This window comes from Cryptomeria japonica, chromosome 11, assembly GCF_030272615.1.
Source record: "Cryptomeria japonica chromosome 11, Sugi_1.0, whole genome shotgun sequence".
Lineage (NCBI taxonomy): Eukaryota > Viridiplantae > Streptophyta > Pinopsida > Cupressales > Cupressaceae > Cryptomeria > Cryptomeria japonica.
Genome location: NC_081415.1, coordinates 298667638 through 298683645, shown reverse-complemented (window position 1 = coordinate 298683645; position 16008 = coordinate 298667638). Strand labels below are relative to the sequence as shown.

At 40.9% G+C, this 16008-nt stretch overlaps 1 long non-coding RNA gene across 1 annotated transcript in view; it reads left to right on the top strand.

Moving 5' to 3' along the window:
• Nucleotides 1-13280, top strand: part of LOC131072185 (uncharacterized) — a 33697-nt gene extending 20417 nt beyond the window's left edge. The window contains exon 3 of the long non-coding RNA XR_009112670.2: nucleotides 12912-13280. This is a non-coding gene — a long non-coding RNA (uncharacterized LOC131072185). The remainder of the gene's footprint in view (nucleotides 1-12911) is intronic.
• Nucleotides 13281-16008: the final 2728 nt, after the last annotated feature.

Here is a 16008-nt window from a genome sequence, read left to right as displayed (position 1 = left end):
CAGAATCATCAAAAACACCCGCTGCAGCAGAAACCTCACGAGCATCCAAATCAGACATCCCGCGGAAAGTTGAAAAAATGAAGTATCAATATCAGAGGGGAGGATTAAGAGAGTCAAAGGTCCAGAGCGTCTGGGACAACATTGGTGACACCGACCTTGGCCACATTGACATTCAGGATTTCAGGGATCGGGTCTTCTCACCCAATGCATATGGCAGGCCTAGGCAAATGGTGGAAAGTGGCATCGCCCAAGCAGCAGGTTTTCCTCCAGCAATCCAAAACTATGAATTAGTAGTGGAAGCTGCTCGGCATTACGAGCCAAAGTCCAGATTAGTGCTTCTGGAAGATATGACTATTGCCGACTTCTCCCTTGAGGCTATCGGTGATGCATTTGATATCCCCTTTCCAAATAATCCCATAGCTACAACAATGGACGAGGCACAGGGGGCATATGATATGAACCCAGCCCGATGCAGGGCATTGACTAACGAAGAATGGTTCAAAGAGAAAAGGCCTTCAAGCACCAGGATTGTGAAAAAGACCCCCAGGAGTGACTTTCATAATGAACATGGGGATATGGTCACCTTACTTAGCCGAGTCATGGGACTTCCTAAGTCCAACTACTTTGAAGAATGGATGTTCTATTTTACAGAACAGGTCTTTGCCGGAAAGTCTAAGTTTGACTGGGCCCAGATCATAAGTGATAACATCCACGCTCAGCTGATTGAGCTTGAGACAAAGAAGTATTTCACCATGACCTCCTATTTGGTCTATATGTTCGCAAAGAACCAGCCACTGCCAGGATTAATAATGAAAGGCGAGATCGGGAATAGGCCTGGTCAGGTAAAGGTTTATGATTGCTACCCACAGCTGCATTATCAGGATATAGCTCAAAGGGAAAAGAGCAGCCCGGCTTACGCGGTTGGACAGTACGAACGTGTCAACGATGCCTTCACAATGCGCCTAGTCAGGCTAATGCAGGGAGGGTTACACATAAGGCTCTCGGAGCAAGCTACCATTTTAGTGCAGAGGTATGGGGCCTGGTTCATTCAGTTCCCAAGATTCTCCTACATTCGAATTGCTGGCTTCGAAGGTGCCCCCCTTCGACTTCCGCGGTACCCAACCGATAAAGTAGTCCTCATGGAGGTGGCAAGACAATCACGCCCTGCCGGCATATTACTACGAGAGAGCAAGCAGGCTGGATTCGCATTTCCAATGATCATAGGCAGCCATGATGCCCAATTGAGAACTCCCACCCTAGCAGAAGAGTCCCTTGCAGAGCTAGCCTCTTATGGCCTACAGAAACATTTCCCAAGGAAATGTTTTGATCATGACAATTTGGCAAAGAGGGCTTACGGTAGGCGCTACAGAGCAAAGGAGTCAATTGAAGATTATTGGAAAAATTGCTTCGATGACTACGAAGTCAGGCGACGGGAATATTCTAGATTGAGTGTGCAGCAAATGCGACTCTTTGAGTACCGTCAGGTCCCGGATCAGCTCACAGACTCGGGAAACTGTCTCCAAGTCCGGGAATTCGAAGCAGTAAGGCATCTCTTGCCTGGCATTGATTGGTCTCAAGACCCAATCACAGATTTCGAAGCAGTCATGGCAGCCCCGGCAAGATACACAGATCAATGCTTACATCACCAGATCGAGAGGCTAGTCCATGAGGGTGTCCAGTTTACTTACCATCTGATGGGCAGTTTCGACTCTCAGTCTTCCGAAGATGAAAGGACATCAGCTGAAAAACCAGAGAAAAGAAAGAAAGCTAAGGCTTGCAGAGGGACTCGGACGTCCAAGAGAACAAGGAGGGAGAAGATTCCCATAAGAAGGCCAGAGACCACTTCATCTTCAAGGGACCCGAGTTCGTCCGACGACGCCATAGATTTGGATTGCATACCTGCTCCGCCTTCCCAGAGCGACATAGAGGCATTCCAAGCCAATGATCCTCCTGCTCCAGATATGCCAGACACCGAGCAAAAGGGCCCCAATCCGACTAAGCCGGGTGACCAAATAGAGGAAGGAGAAATCCCATCCACCCAGGGGATCGAAGTGCATGAACCTACCCAGCAGAGCCGCCACGAATTGCTACTCCTCCATGCAGCCAAGGACGACTCAACTGTCGAAGGGGAACAAAGAACAGACGAGATCCATGAGCTCGAGGGAACCAAGGAGCCACCATCACAGGAAGATGTCAGACAATTATTCAGTGAGATAGGGGAGAACTCAGATGCAAACAAGGAACTTCCTCCTTCTTCCACCCCTCCGATGGCGGGACAGCTGCTAATTTATGATCAGCCAGTTGAAAGCATGGGAGAACAAGGTGCTAACTTAACCCCATCCTCAACCCAGACAATGCCTCAAGAGTGGCTGATCGCCAGAGCTCAGCGCAGGGCCGCCACCAAGGCACCCATCGATCTAGAGGACATCTTCTCACGAATGGATCAAGCAAAAGCGAAAGGGAAGAAGAAACCAAGAACATACTCTAAGATAACCAAAGATGAGCAAAGGAACCGCACTCTTCATATTGCCACCCCGCCCGCGAACAAGCCAGCAGATCAAATAACACTAGCAGATTATAGCATTGCGACTGTCCCCATCGGACGAGCTACAAAAGAGCAAGAAAAGGAGGAATTTAAGGACTCAGTGCAGAACATACTCAGACAGCTCGAGGAAATCACGGCTGAAAAGGATATGTATCGGGCCCGTGCTGAGCAGGCTGAGGGATACATCGATAAGCTCCTGCGGCCATTACACAACCCCTCTGAATCCCATATTCCCCCAATGGCATTGGCGCAAAGGACCACAACTGAATTTGAAGGAATTCGGGATACCGCAAAGGCCGTTAAGGAATGGGTGCAGGACATCAAGAAAAAGGGAGAACAGATCCTCAAAGAAGTAAAGGAAATGGCTCTCCATCGAGAGCTCACTCTAGTCAGGCTGTTGGAAGTAAAGAGAGAATCCCTTCACATGCATGAAGTAGCGGCCTCTACCCTTCCCCTCCTAAGAGCTCTTTTCTGGACACATACACAAATTCCCACACTGCCTGACATCCTGGATCCCCATAGCATCAGTGTTCTCAAGGAATGGTACTGGACCGTCACCATGAAGAACGACGCCCAGGAAATTATTGACAAAGAAAATGACGCATGTGAGGCAATTCTGGGGAACATGCAAGAACTAGGCAAGACCATCCTCCGATCAATGGTTTCGGGGTGGATAAATGACCTATCCGACAGTGTAATCCGGCCGGATTGGGAGGAAAGGTTGGGAGCAGATAAGGTTTCTTATTCCATTGAAGACTTGAGTTTTGCCGGTCAGTTCCATTCAGACATATTGTGCTTCGAGCGTAATCGCTCCAGCTGGAAGGACGGTTTAAGGCACGTGGACCAGTATCTCGAAGGCATGCAGTACAAAATTCGCCACCCTCCCGTGCCACCTTTTAATCCCCTCTTCCAATTATGCATCAAGTTTCAGGAATATGTCCGCAAGGAACGAGCAGCAAGTCGTGATTTATGGCGAGAATACCTGCATGGCGAAGACCAGTTTCTACAAAAGGAATGTGAAACCAGAATAGAGAAAGTAGTTTCTCAAAAATGCCTTTTTCCCTCCAAGTCTTAAAAAGTGCACTTTTGTCCCAAAAAGGTGACAGTTGACTTTTGGTCAACATATTGTAAAGTTTTTTGTGCACCTCCCTTTTTTTGGATTATCTCAAAAGTTGTAATTATCCTTTGGTAGTTATTGCTCCCTTTTGGGGTAGTTGTAGGTATTTATCCCCCTATTTATGAGTGTGGGTCCCTCTTTTTGTAAGGATGAATCTGGGCCACTTGTCTAGATTAGATCTTGGCCGTTCATCCATTTTTGGAAACCTATTTAAGGGGACTGGTTTTCCCTCAAAAAAGGAGGAAGTTCTTGAATTGTTGCGAAAGCTCTGAAGAAATTTTGCAGGAATTAATACAATGGATTAAAATTACCTTCAAGTTTCCTTGTGAGTGCATGGTCTCCTTCTTCATTTAAATTAGAAAGCTTTTAAATTATGTCTGTTCATTTTGCACAGCAGTTCTTACCAAGCATCTGATAGAACCTTCACAGTCCATACCATTAGAGGATAGCTGATTGCTTTTTTCCTTTCTGCATGGTTAATCTGGGCTATTTTATGATTCAGTTCGATTATCAAATGTATACATATCATGAATGTAGAAGTTCTAATATTGTATTTGGTAATATGAAAATCTGGTTTCTCCTTTGAAGATTGCACTAAGTTTATGCAAACATTGTGTCTGAATGACTGATGATGCTTAATTTGGTTTCCTGGAGGTGTCTGTCTGCTTGGGTAAATCTGTTGTCCTAGTTAACATTTACAGTTCTCTTTCTCCCTACCCTTCCTTTCTTTCCTCCCAATTTTATCTCCCTTTTTTAGAAATCTGCAGTCCTGCTAAATCAGCTTCAAATTAACCAACACCACCTGAAAGAAAACCGTAAAAGGTCCTTGGGAATTTGTACATGGAATTGCCAATCAAACGTAAGTCCCCTTGTGTTTCCAGCAAAAACACATCAAGCCACTGAGAGATCCCGCAGTCAAGACCTGACAAAAGAAACCTTGAGGTTGTCTCCTTTGATCAAACTTAAAAAACAGCATTAGAGACTTCCTTATCTCAAGAGAGAGTAGGATAATCAGTCGGCTATTCTATTCTGCGTTGGCCGTATGGAGTTTGCAGCAATGCGATTTCGTCCACGTCAACAGTACGATGCCATCTTAGGCAGAGGGTGGCTGGTTACAGCAAAGGTGAACCACGACTGGAAAAAGAACACCCTTTCTATGGAGAAAGGGGGGCGGAAGTACACCATTGATTTGAGGACCCAGGTTGTTGACGAGGAACTGGCATCATCTTTGGAATCGGAGGATGAAGGAAAAGGCGACCCGAGGGCCGAAGGACGGGGCTGCAGGGAGCCTAACGACGAAGGAATTCTCAAACTAGGAGAGTGATCCGAGGATGAGACAGGGTCATTGAACGGGCTCTTCCATTGGCAAATGGAGGATTATGAAATGTTCTAGAGCTATAGGCTCGAAGTGGAGGAACTAGAGCAAGTAACAGAGGAGGCGTACCTACCAGAATACATAGAATATTGGAAGGGAGACGCCCCAAACCTCGGTGACGTAGATAATCCAAAGATCAATTGTGTCGACAACGATTGGAACCTTGTGTGGAAGGCCGCAGCTTTCAAAATCTTTATTATTCTTCTTCTTCTTATGTGCGGGAAGGAGACTGTGGTCCCTGTAGAATTTGTGGTTCCAGGTCTTCAGATGGCCATTGAAAATAGATTGGCCACCAACGGGCCCAAATTGAAACCCTACCACGCGAAGCGCGCAGGGGACTCGAGAGGCCAAACGGACACCCGAGAGCCCGGAGGGGGACCCGAGAGGATGGAAGGGGACTCGAGAGGCACAGGACCATAGCAGGCGACTCTCGAGCAAGGAAAACCGAGAAGGATGAAGGGCAATCCCAAAGACAGGGGACCCGAGCAGTTGCCCCTCGACCCCGCCCTGTATTGCAACAGGGAGCGCACCTGGGGCGCTGCCCCCGAACCCCGCGAGGAGTGCTGCCCTAGCCTTTGGGGAGTGTGATGGAGGATTTGAGGTGTCTCCTAGCCTTTGTGCCAGCGGGTTGTGGCCACCTCCAGGCAAGATAGGTATGCTTTGAGGAACTTGGAGTATGTCTCGGTTGGACTTGAGGTTGCCTTGGTGGATGCAGAGAGGGCTCGGGAGGAGTTGACCACCAAGTTGGAGGCAGTACTAGCGTGAGACTTAGCTCAGCGTACCCAGGAGTTGGATGCCAAGAGGGCAACGTCGGGGGCTATCGAGACAATATCATTTGAGTAGCAGTTGGTGGAGGCTGAGACTGAAAAGCATGTCTTGTAGACAAGTTTGGTTTAGGCACAGGAGGATTGTGATGTCAAAGGAAGCACTAATGGTGAAATCCGCACTTGAGCATAGGATGGTAGCAGAAAAGGGTTTTTAAGCGAGGATGCAACAGGTGTATAAGTTCTGGGCTCGACTGGCGTCAGCAGTTATGTTTAATGTCATTTCTATTTTGTATTAAGTCGTTCGGAGACGACTTCTTTTCTTTTGGGGGGGATGATGTTGGCGGCAATATTGTACACGGAAATAAAACTAGTTAATTAAGTTGTAATTGTGTTTGTTAGTTGGCAGCCGAGCAGTGGTAGTTGCGGTGCGATGGTTGGCGCTCACACCCCCTCGGTACCTTTATATACTTCCGAATGTAACTTGTGTAGGACGACAATGACTGGACAACGATTTATGAATAGAATAACATCTGATATATTGCATCTGGTATCTATGGCATTATTATTCTGCATTATGTGTTTTATCTGTGTGCTTTAAGTTATTCACCCAAGAGGGCAAACAATTACCAGCAAACTCTTGGTAAATATTATAATGCCATATTTCGATGGGAGTGATAAGTGTATAGCTAGAGCATGGATACAGAAGCTAGATGACTTTCTGTCGTTGAAACCGATGCCTGAAGAGGATGCTATCCGATTTGCTACACTACATTTAGAAGGAGCTGCTCACAAATGGTGGTACCATGGTTTGGTCACCCTTGGCCATAATCACATTACCTCTTATGCAGAGTTTATTGGCGGGCTAATAGATCGATTTGATTGCAAAGATCCTCAGATGTATTTTAGAGAGTTGGGGCAACTGAAACAGGTGGGTAACTTGGAGACTTATATTGGTGAATTCCAGAGGTTCACAAAGATGGTGCCTAGCATTTCAAAGAGGAGACTTGTCATATTATTTATGGAGGGATTGTTGGAGCCTTTGAGAGGTTGGATTAAGGCATTTGACCCACCCACTTTGTTGGAAGCCATGAAAAAGGCACGTAGCATGGAGCTTGCAGCACCTAGAAGCAAGTTTCCACCTAAGTTCTCTACTTCCAAGAAAGACAATAAATTTTCTCATAAGAGACTAGAAAAATCAGATTTCAAGATTAAATTTCCTATGGGCAAGAATCAAGAGAGTTTGAATGATTTGAGGAGGAAAAAGTTATATTTTTGGTGTTACCCTACACACCCGAGCATGAGTGTCCCTTGAGGCCTAAGGCCAAGGCCAAGCAAATGGAATGGACTTATGAGCGTGATGATAACTCTGTTCTTTCAGATCAGTAGACTGACCATGAGGATACAGAGTCAAAAAAGGCTTCAGAAGTGTCAGAAAATGAATCAGAAGGCAAAAGGACTACCATGTGCGTTACTTCCTTACATTGTGAGGGCACTTTCAGGATGCGGGGAGTTATAGCAGGGCAGCAAGTCATCACACTTTTTGATACAAGTGCAACACATAACTTCATTGATGAGAAGTTGGTAGTAAGGCATGGGATTCAAACACGAGTTTGAGGGAGTGCGTGTTAGAGTAGCCGATGGTTATGCACTCACTTGTAACAGAATGATTACCGATCTCCCTATGCGCTTGAGCGTTTATGAATTTAAGGCTGACTTCTATGTAGTCAATATGGGAGACATGGATGTGGTGCTTGGCATGACATGGATTCATGCTATTGAGGAGCTTACACTTAATGTGAAACATATGGAGTTACAATTTGAAGCAAATGGGAGGAAATGTGTGCTCAAGGCAATAATAGACACAAGCTTGCGGATGGAGAGATTAATTCGCCATGATCAGCTAGAGCGGGCAGCAGAATGTAGAATAATGCCTACACAGTTGGAGCAGCAGAACGTGGATTATCCACCCGATATACAAGACTTGTTGACTAAACACCCCAAGGTGTTTAGTGCTATTCCACTTGGTAGACCTCTCGACAGGGGTATTGATAATATTATTGAGCTCGAGGAGGGTGCCAAACCTGCCATGATCATATCTTAGAGGCATCCAAAGAAAATGAAGGATGAAATTGAGAAAACAATTAAGGAGTTGTTGGACATGGGCCACATTCGTCCAAGTCTCCTTTTGCTTCATTAGTGGTGTTGGTAAAGAAAAAAGATGGCACTCTTCGAATGTGCATAGACTACCGGGCTTTGACTAAGAGGACCATCAAGAAACGATACCCCATTCCGCGCATTGATGAGTTACTCGATGAGTTACATGGTGCTTGCTTCTTCTCAAAGATTGATTTAAGGTCAAAATATCATCAGATTCGGGTGAGGGAGCAAGACTTAGAGAAGATAGCTTTCTGGTGTCACTGTGGACATTTTGAATTCTTGGTTATGCCTTTCGGCTTAACCAATGCACCAGCGACATTTCAGTCCACTATGAACCGAGTATTCCAACATCAGTTGAGGAGATATGTCCTTGTATTTTTCGATGACATCTTGGTATATAGTAGGACATGGCAAGAACACCTAGCACATTTGGATGCAGTGTTGGGTATTTTGGAGAGAAAGTCCTTGTATTGCAAGGAGTCCAAGTGTGCATTGGGTTTGACAGAGCTATTATATCTTGGGCACATCATCAGTGCTGAAGGGGTGCGGATGGATCCGGATAAAGTCCGGGCTATTGTGGATTGGCCTACTCCAGAGAACCTTACACATCTCAAAGGTTTCATGGGTTTATGTGGTTTTTATAGGCACTTTGTCAAGGGTTTTTCTCAGCAGACAGCACTGTTGATAGACTTGATGAAGAAGGGGACTTTTGTTTGGACCGATCAGGCACAATAGTGTTTTGAGAAGTTCAAACAATTGATGACTACAAGTCTAGTATTGGCTGTACCAGATTTCTCTAGGCCATTTGAGCTTCAATGCGATGCATCAAGAGAGGGAATTGGTGCAGTCCTCATGCAGGATAAGCACCCCATTGCCTATGAGAGTAGGAAGTTGAGGGGGCTTGAGCGGACCTAAAGTATATATGATAAGGAGATGTTGGCCATAATGCACACATTGGCCAAGTTCAATCAGTACTTGGTGGGCTCCAAATTCAGCATCAAAACAGACCACAATAGCTTGAAACATTTTCTTGGGCAACGTGATTTGAATGATCGCCAATAAAAGTGGGTTAGTAAGCTGCAGGGGTATGACTTTGACATCACCTATGTCAAAGGGAAGAATAATATTGTTGTCGATGCAGTTGTCTCGTAGGCCGCATTTGAGTGCTATGGTTGAGATTACGGAGGATTAGAGGCATTTGATTTCAGCAAAGTATGCTAAGGACTCGTGGGCCTCTAGCATCATGGATGGTGCAGTGCAGGACAGTAGGTACTCCATTGTAAATGATCTCATCATTTACAAAGGGAGGGTATTTCTTGTACCAGGATCAAAGATGAAGAACAGGATTCTGAGGGCCTTACACGATTCCCCCATGGCAAGACACCTCGGTTATTATAAGACATATAGGCAGGTTAGGGAATGTTTTATCTGGAAGGGGCTCAAATCCGATGTTCTTCAATATGTTAGAGAGTGTCCTGTTTGTCAGCAGAATAAAGAGGAACATACATATCCAGCAGGACTTCTCCAGCCACTTCCCATTCCTGATAGGAAGTGGGAATGTTTATCGATGGACTTCATTATTGGATTGCCTAGAGTTCACAACAGAGATTGTATTTATGTGGTTGTTGATCGGCTTACGACGTTTGCCCATTTCTTTCCAATCTCAGCTACTTATTCAGTAGTTCAGGTTGCAGATCTTTTTTTCTAAGAGGTGTTCAGACTTCATGGGTTACCTCGAACTACAGTCAGTGACAAGGACAGCGGATTCATGTGTAATTTTTGGCAGGAGTTGTTCAAACTTAGTGGTACCGAGCTCACCCCTAATACGAGCTACCACCCACAGACTGATGGTCAGATAGAGAGTGTAAACAAGTGGGTGGAAAGTTACCTCCAGAATTATATAGCCGGATAGCAGCAAGCATGGGTGAAGTGGTTGCATCTATGCAAGTACTGTTATAATACTGCATATCACATGTCCATCTAGATGACACCATTCATTGCTTTGTATAGGTCTGATGCGCCCAACTTTCTGGACTTGTTGTTAAGTGACAGTAGAGTGTTGAGTGCCAGGGATCTTCAAGAGAGTCAAGACATTGTGAGATCACTGAAGGAGAATATATAGAAGGCACAGAACCAGCAAAAACAATATGCAGACTAGAAGAGAGTTGAGCAATCATTTGATGTAGGTGATATGGTGTACTTGATGCTACAGCCATACAGGCAATCCACCCTTAAGAAGAGTGGTGCAGAGAAGCTCAAGCCGCATTATTATGGGCCATTCAGGATTGTCAGGCGGGTTGGAGAGGTGGCCTATGAGCTAGAGTTGCCGGCAGATGCAAAGGTGCACAATGTTTTCCATGTGTCATGCCTTAAAAAGGCGATAGGACACTATGTCACTCCATCCACAATGCTACCTCCTCTTGATGATGAAGGGAAATTGATATTAGTACCTAAGGCCATCATTGATTCCAAGGAGTGTAGATTGAGAAATAGAGTCATCAAGGAATATTTGGTTAAGTGGAGAGATTTGCCAGTTGAGGATGCTATATGGGAAAGAGATGATATTTTGCAGCATCCTGAATTGAAGTTGCTTAAGAACAAGCAATTTCAAGGAAAGGCGGATTGTGATGTCCCCTTCCAATTAGTCATAAGTATCAGGTAGATTAGCCTATAATTCTAACCCTCGTAGGCTAATGAGGATGGATAGAGGGTCTCTTTCAGTTGGTATCTACTCCAGGGTTCAGTATGCTTTCGTTTGGCTTTCGTTTGGCATCATTTGGACCTCATTTGCTATTCATTTGCCATGTTCACTATTTATAGTAAGCCAAAAGTTGCTCGAGAGGGGACCTTTCTATTTTTAGAAAGAGCACATGTTCACATGGGGAAAAGCCAGATGGACGCCCGTTTCAGACGACATATCAAAATATTAAGTATTTTGGGAGTTATTAATATTTTAGTGGCCAAATTAATATTAAATCATTAAATGGCTTATTATAAAGTTATAATTTAACTTTATAATTTCACTTAAAGTTGTGGGTCGGGGCCATTTTTACAATTAATTATGGGGTCCAATATTAATGAGAAATTAAAATGATTTCCTAAGTTTAAATGTTATTTAAAAATGCTTTTTAGAGGAAGTTGAACTTCATAAGGGGATATAAGGTTTTGCAAGAGAAATTGAACTCATTATGTGATTATCATTTCTCTTGAATATTGTGAGCTTTGGAGTTTGTGGAGAGACAAGGGTTTCCTGCAGATTTTCAGAGATTTTGGACATTGGAGAACGTGCACTCTTCATTGTCAGAGCTGTCTGAGGTTGTGAAATACCAGCTGAGGATAGCTCTCAGGGTTGGCTTCATCCAGAAGTCAATATCGTGCAGATTGGGGATTTTTTCATAGAGTTTTCAATAATCTTCTTGAATTAGATTGAGGAACTACTGGTAATCAGCAAAGGGAGAATTATTTGTGACAAATCATTAGCAGCCATGCTGCAGATTTCAAACATTCTCAGCTGCAAAGTGGCGCCAGACCCTAGGTGGGTGATTTTGGTTTACAAAGCTTCTAAAAAATCAACAAAAAATCTTGAAAGTGGTGCTGAAGTGGTAAAAGCCTAATCGCATCATTGGAGGATAATAAGAAGATCTTTGGGCTGATCAAATCAGAAATTTCAGGTTCCTTATCTATCATTATAATTGGTTTTTCAATTGCAGACAAATAAAGACTTCTAATTAGCTGGTTTCCATATAATGTTTATGAAATTTTTAGTTATTCGAGATGCATTATTGTAGCAGCTTCCCATGTTTTAAGCATTTGTAAATACCTTGCATTCATCATATCTGAAAACTTCCAAAAAGCAAATAAAAATCAGAAAATACAAAACCAAAATAAACCTTCATCCACCAACAAAACAACAGAGAACCGATATTGAAGACAAGGGGTCTTTACATTGAGGTTGACATTGTAATGGGAGTGGATCCTCCTACCTAAAAGATAATATTAACATTAAAAAAGAGAAAAGAGGCACCATTGCTAAGAGAATGCTTATGTTGAAATAAGAGCTGCTAAGAGAATCAGGACTGAAATACACATTAATTTTGATGCTGACAAGAAAAAATGCAATAGTACATTTCAAAAAAAAAATTGATGATAATACGATCCAAGTTTTAGGTCTAGTTCTTCCTTACAATGAGCCAAAGTTATTAAATAATATCTATTTACAAGGAGCTACGATACTGTAATAACCACTGTGTTGTTACTGTCAAATGCATACATACTATTGCAGTGTATGACTATACATCTGGATCTCACATTGTGATCTTTACATTGTTGTCTGTTTATTTCTTCTTTATAGCATTATCAATTACTGATTAGTTCTATCTTTAATGTAAGCTTAGCTTTACTTTAGTGGGCTATCCTCAGTTTTGTCAACTTGTATTGGCCAAAGGTCATCCCCTTCCAGATTGATTTCTTAGTCTGATTACTAAGTTGATAGCTAAATGCTTCTTCAATAATGAAGTAACACATATGGAATTGAAAGGCAGTGTAAGGACAGTTTTTCAGTACTCGAAAATGATTCAATTTCTAGATGCAAGTTTTAACTTTGACAATGTAAATGCTAAGCAATCTTTTTTATTTTTGCTTCATTTTTACTCCACATTATGTTTTCCCATCTAGTTGAATTTATATATTGTAAAAATTTGTCAGTCAAACTGAATCTATATGTTGTAAAAGTCAACTATTGAAAGTGCAATGCAATTTCTTCTTCCATCAAAATCTAGAGCAAATTAAGCTACAGTTTTGTTGATTATGAGGATAAATACAAAATGTGCCTAGTGCCAAAATATATTTAGAGGTACATTAAATGCTTATGATGTTTTTTTCATGTATGCATACATAACTTTAGTTTGTATGGTATAAATTTATGACCCCATGGTTTATATTTTTTGGCAGCTATGGGGATTCACACATTTATCAAGATATTTACCATAGGCTGTGTTGAAAAGATGCGCAGAAGAGTTTGTGTGCAAAAAGTATACTTATTTTTCTTGTTTCTGTCACAGTCAATAGCCATTTATTCATATAAGGAGGACTTGTATTGGCCATTATGTTTAGCTTCCTTACATTAATATCTACCTTAGATTTTTTTTTCTGTTTGTTGTCTATTTCCCTTCCATTGAATTTGTATATGATTAGGAAATGAAGTGATAAAATATATGTTTCTTTTTTTGATGGTCCATTAGATTAATATCATCAGTATTGTAACATTTAGTTTATCATTTTATTTATTTGTATTTTAATTGCCAACTTCAAGGCATTATAGTCACTTATATACATCGAAGAAATTACCAGATAAAAGCAATATACAAATTTGTACATAAACGTTAAGATTTGAGCCTTGATCATTTTGGTGGTAAGTTTCCTTAAAACTATGCACCTGGTTGACAAATAACCCTATTGCACTACTTCATTGTAGAGTACATATTTTTGCAGTTCTATGGAATTGAAACATGTTTGTCTACTAAAATACTAGGTATACTTTAAGTTAGCTATACTTACTTATTAATATAAAATATGATATTAACTATTCTTTTGATTTTTCTTGTAATTTATTCGTCTTAATCAAATTATAGTGTATACTATTACAAATTTACAATACGAAAGCATGCAATCATATGGGGAACCTATTCTTATTGTATGACCGAGCCCAACAGTTACCTAATTGCTATCTGGCTTAGCATTCGTGTTCGATCTATCTGTTAAAGCAGTTATCATGTTACCTATGGTGAGGCCTGTTTTATTTTGGAAGTGTAAGAAGTTGGCATTTACAGCTCCACCTTTGAGAGACACGAACACCTTCTCATGATTTTGTATTTTTAGATTTTATTCACTTTGCTAGAAAATGAGAAATGACAAATTTGGGTAAGGTTGGAAATCAACAGTATAAGTAATCTTAAAGTATCATTATAATTGAGGGTTGCATGAGAAAACTAAATAAAATGTAAGAAACAAAGATGGTATTTTTCTCTTGAAGGTGGGTGACAATATTTAAGAATCAAAGTAGAGCAAAGCACTAAGATCCATGTGCAAGTGAAATCATTCTAGCAAAGATAATGTGTTTCCCATTAATTGCTGGACTATGGTGATAGAATTAATTAAATCGTACATAATTCACTATTGCTGCAAGCATAAAATGATGAAATTGGGATTAGGTTGAAAATAAATAGATATTATTTACCTAAAAGAACATAATGATGAGTTTTACTTGAGCAAACTGAATTTAAAAAACTTAATTGGGGAAATAATCGAAAGATGCATCCCAGCGTGGTAGTGGGCTGTAATTTTTATTAGTTGTAAACACAAGCTAGCTATAATCAAAATAAAAACAATAAGAATGGCTGACATTCAAAGTCCCCATCAGTGATGTATCAACTGACCAATTATACTGTCAAACCATTGATTCTCAGCCATGTCAAAGTATGCAATATCATCATCAGTCACATAAAAAGTCACTTGTATATTGTTGTGGCGAAATTGTTTTAATTTTAATGCAATGATATTCCTCATCCAATGCACTCCCATTCACAACATAGACAACTAAAAAATAGCTAGTATTATTCATAGTGTTGCAATCAAATGATAACACATTTTATTCTCTATTTGGTGCTTCCGTGTGCAACATATTGGCACCACCTTTTGCTTAGAATAACACACTTTATCATGAAAGGCAACGGATATTCATTTTATTCTATATTTGGTGCTTCCATGTGCAACATATTGGCACCTCCTTTTGCTTAGAATAACACACTTTATCGTGAAAGGCAACGGATACTCATGGGTGACGGTCTTTGGCTTGAGATACATAAAATTGTTTGGCTATAATACCATTGTTAGCACATCGTAGGATCAACAATGAAGGAAGATGAAACGCATATGTGACAAACCATAAATCATATTCCTTTACAAATCATGCATTCATGTATATATAATGTACAAGGTAACTAACTACTCTTTTAACCACCTATTAACCACAGACTAACCAATGTCATTAGGGTGTGAATAATTATGACTAAGGCAATACATAGGGATGACCATAAAATTTACAGGTTATAAAACAAAGTGTAAGTATGCACATATCTAACGTATGTGCTTATTGTGCAAAAATAAAAGTGATCTAATATGAAAATTTGCATCTTCATTTCTACTAAATGTGTGAAACAATGTTTCTCTTGTAATATGTGCATTGGAAATGATGAGTTGATTTATCATGAAATATTGAATAATGAATAATAAATAATGAATAACATGCATGGAGCTATCACGAGTTGCATGAACAAATGTCAATATAATTAGGCATAACAATGTCATGCGAGGGAGAAGATAAAGTGCATTTGCTAGTTAAGCAACTAATTTTGTGTTTCTCACTAAACAAATTATCATTAGTAGTATGAACTAATGTATCAATATATAAAAAATTGCTTGCAGTATGGATGACAACATTAAAGAATGAAGAGGAAGGACTATCAAATTGGATGGAGGTTATCATCATCAGTATGTTTAACATCACGAATAATCAAAAACGGATGGAGCATCATCACATGACTTATGATCCCTAGATTTATCAAGAGATTAAAGAGATGTATTTAGACCTAAGTCATTGTCGAATGCCTCTGAAGGAGTTTAATCATCATGAATTCATGAACATGTGAAATGAAATCCTCCAATGTAGAAGAATATGTGCTAACAAATACACTATGAAACAATAGCTACATTGAAACAATGTATCTATAGAATATGTGCCACAGTTGTTTAAAAAAAATGATATGATATCCTTAAAGGATCAAGAGATTAGATGCAAAAAAATTGTGAGACACTTTGAGATAATTGATATAAGAATGAATGTAAGATACGAAAAAGGGTTGGTTGCAATCCATATTGAATGTAATAACAAATAATCTTTAGCAAAGCAGTATGTGGCATTACAGCTTGTAGGTTTACCAAAATGTGGGGAAAATAAAGTTCCTACAAATAATTTTAGTGGTCTAATTGA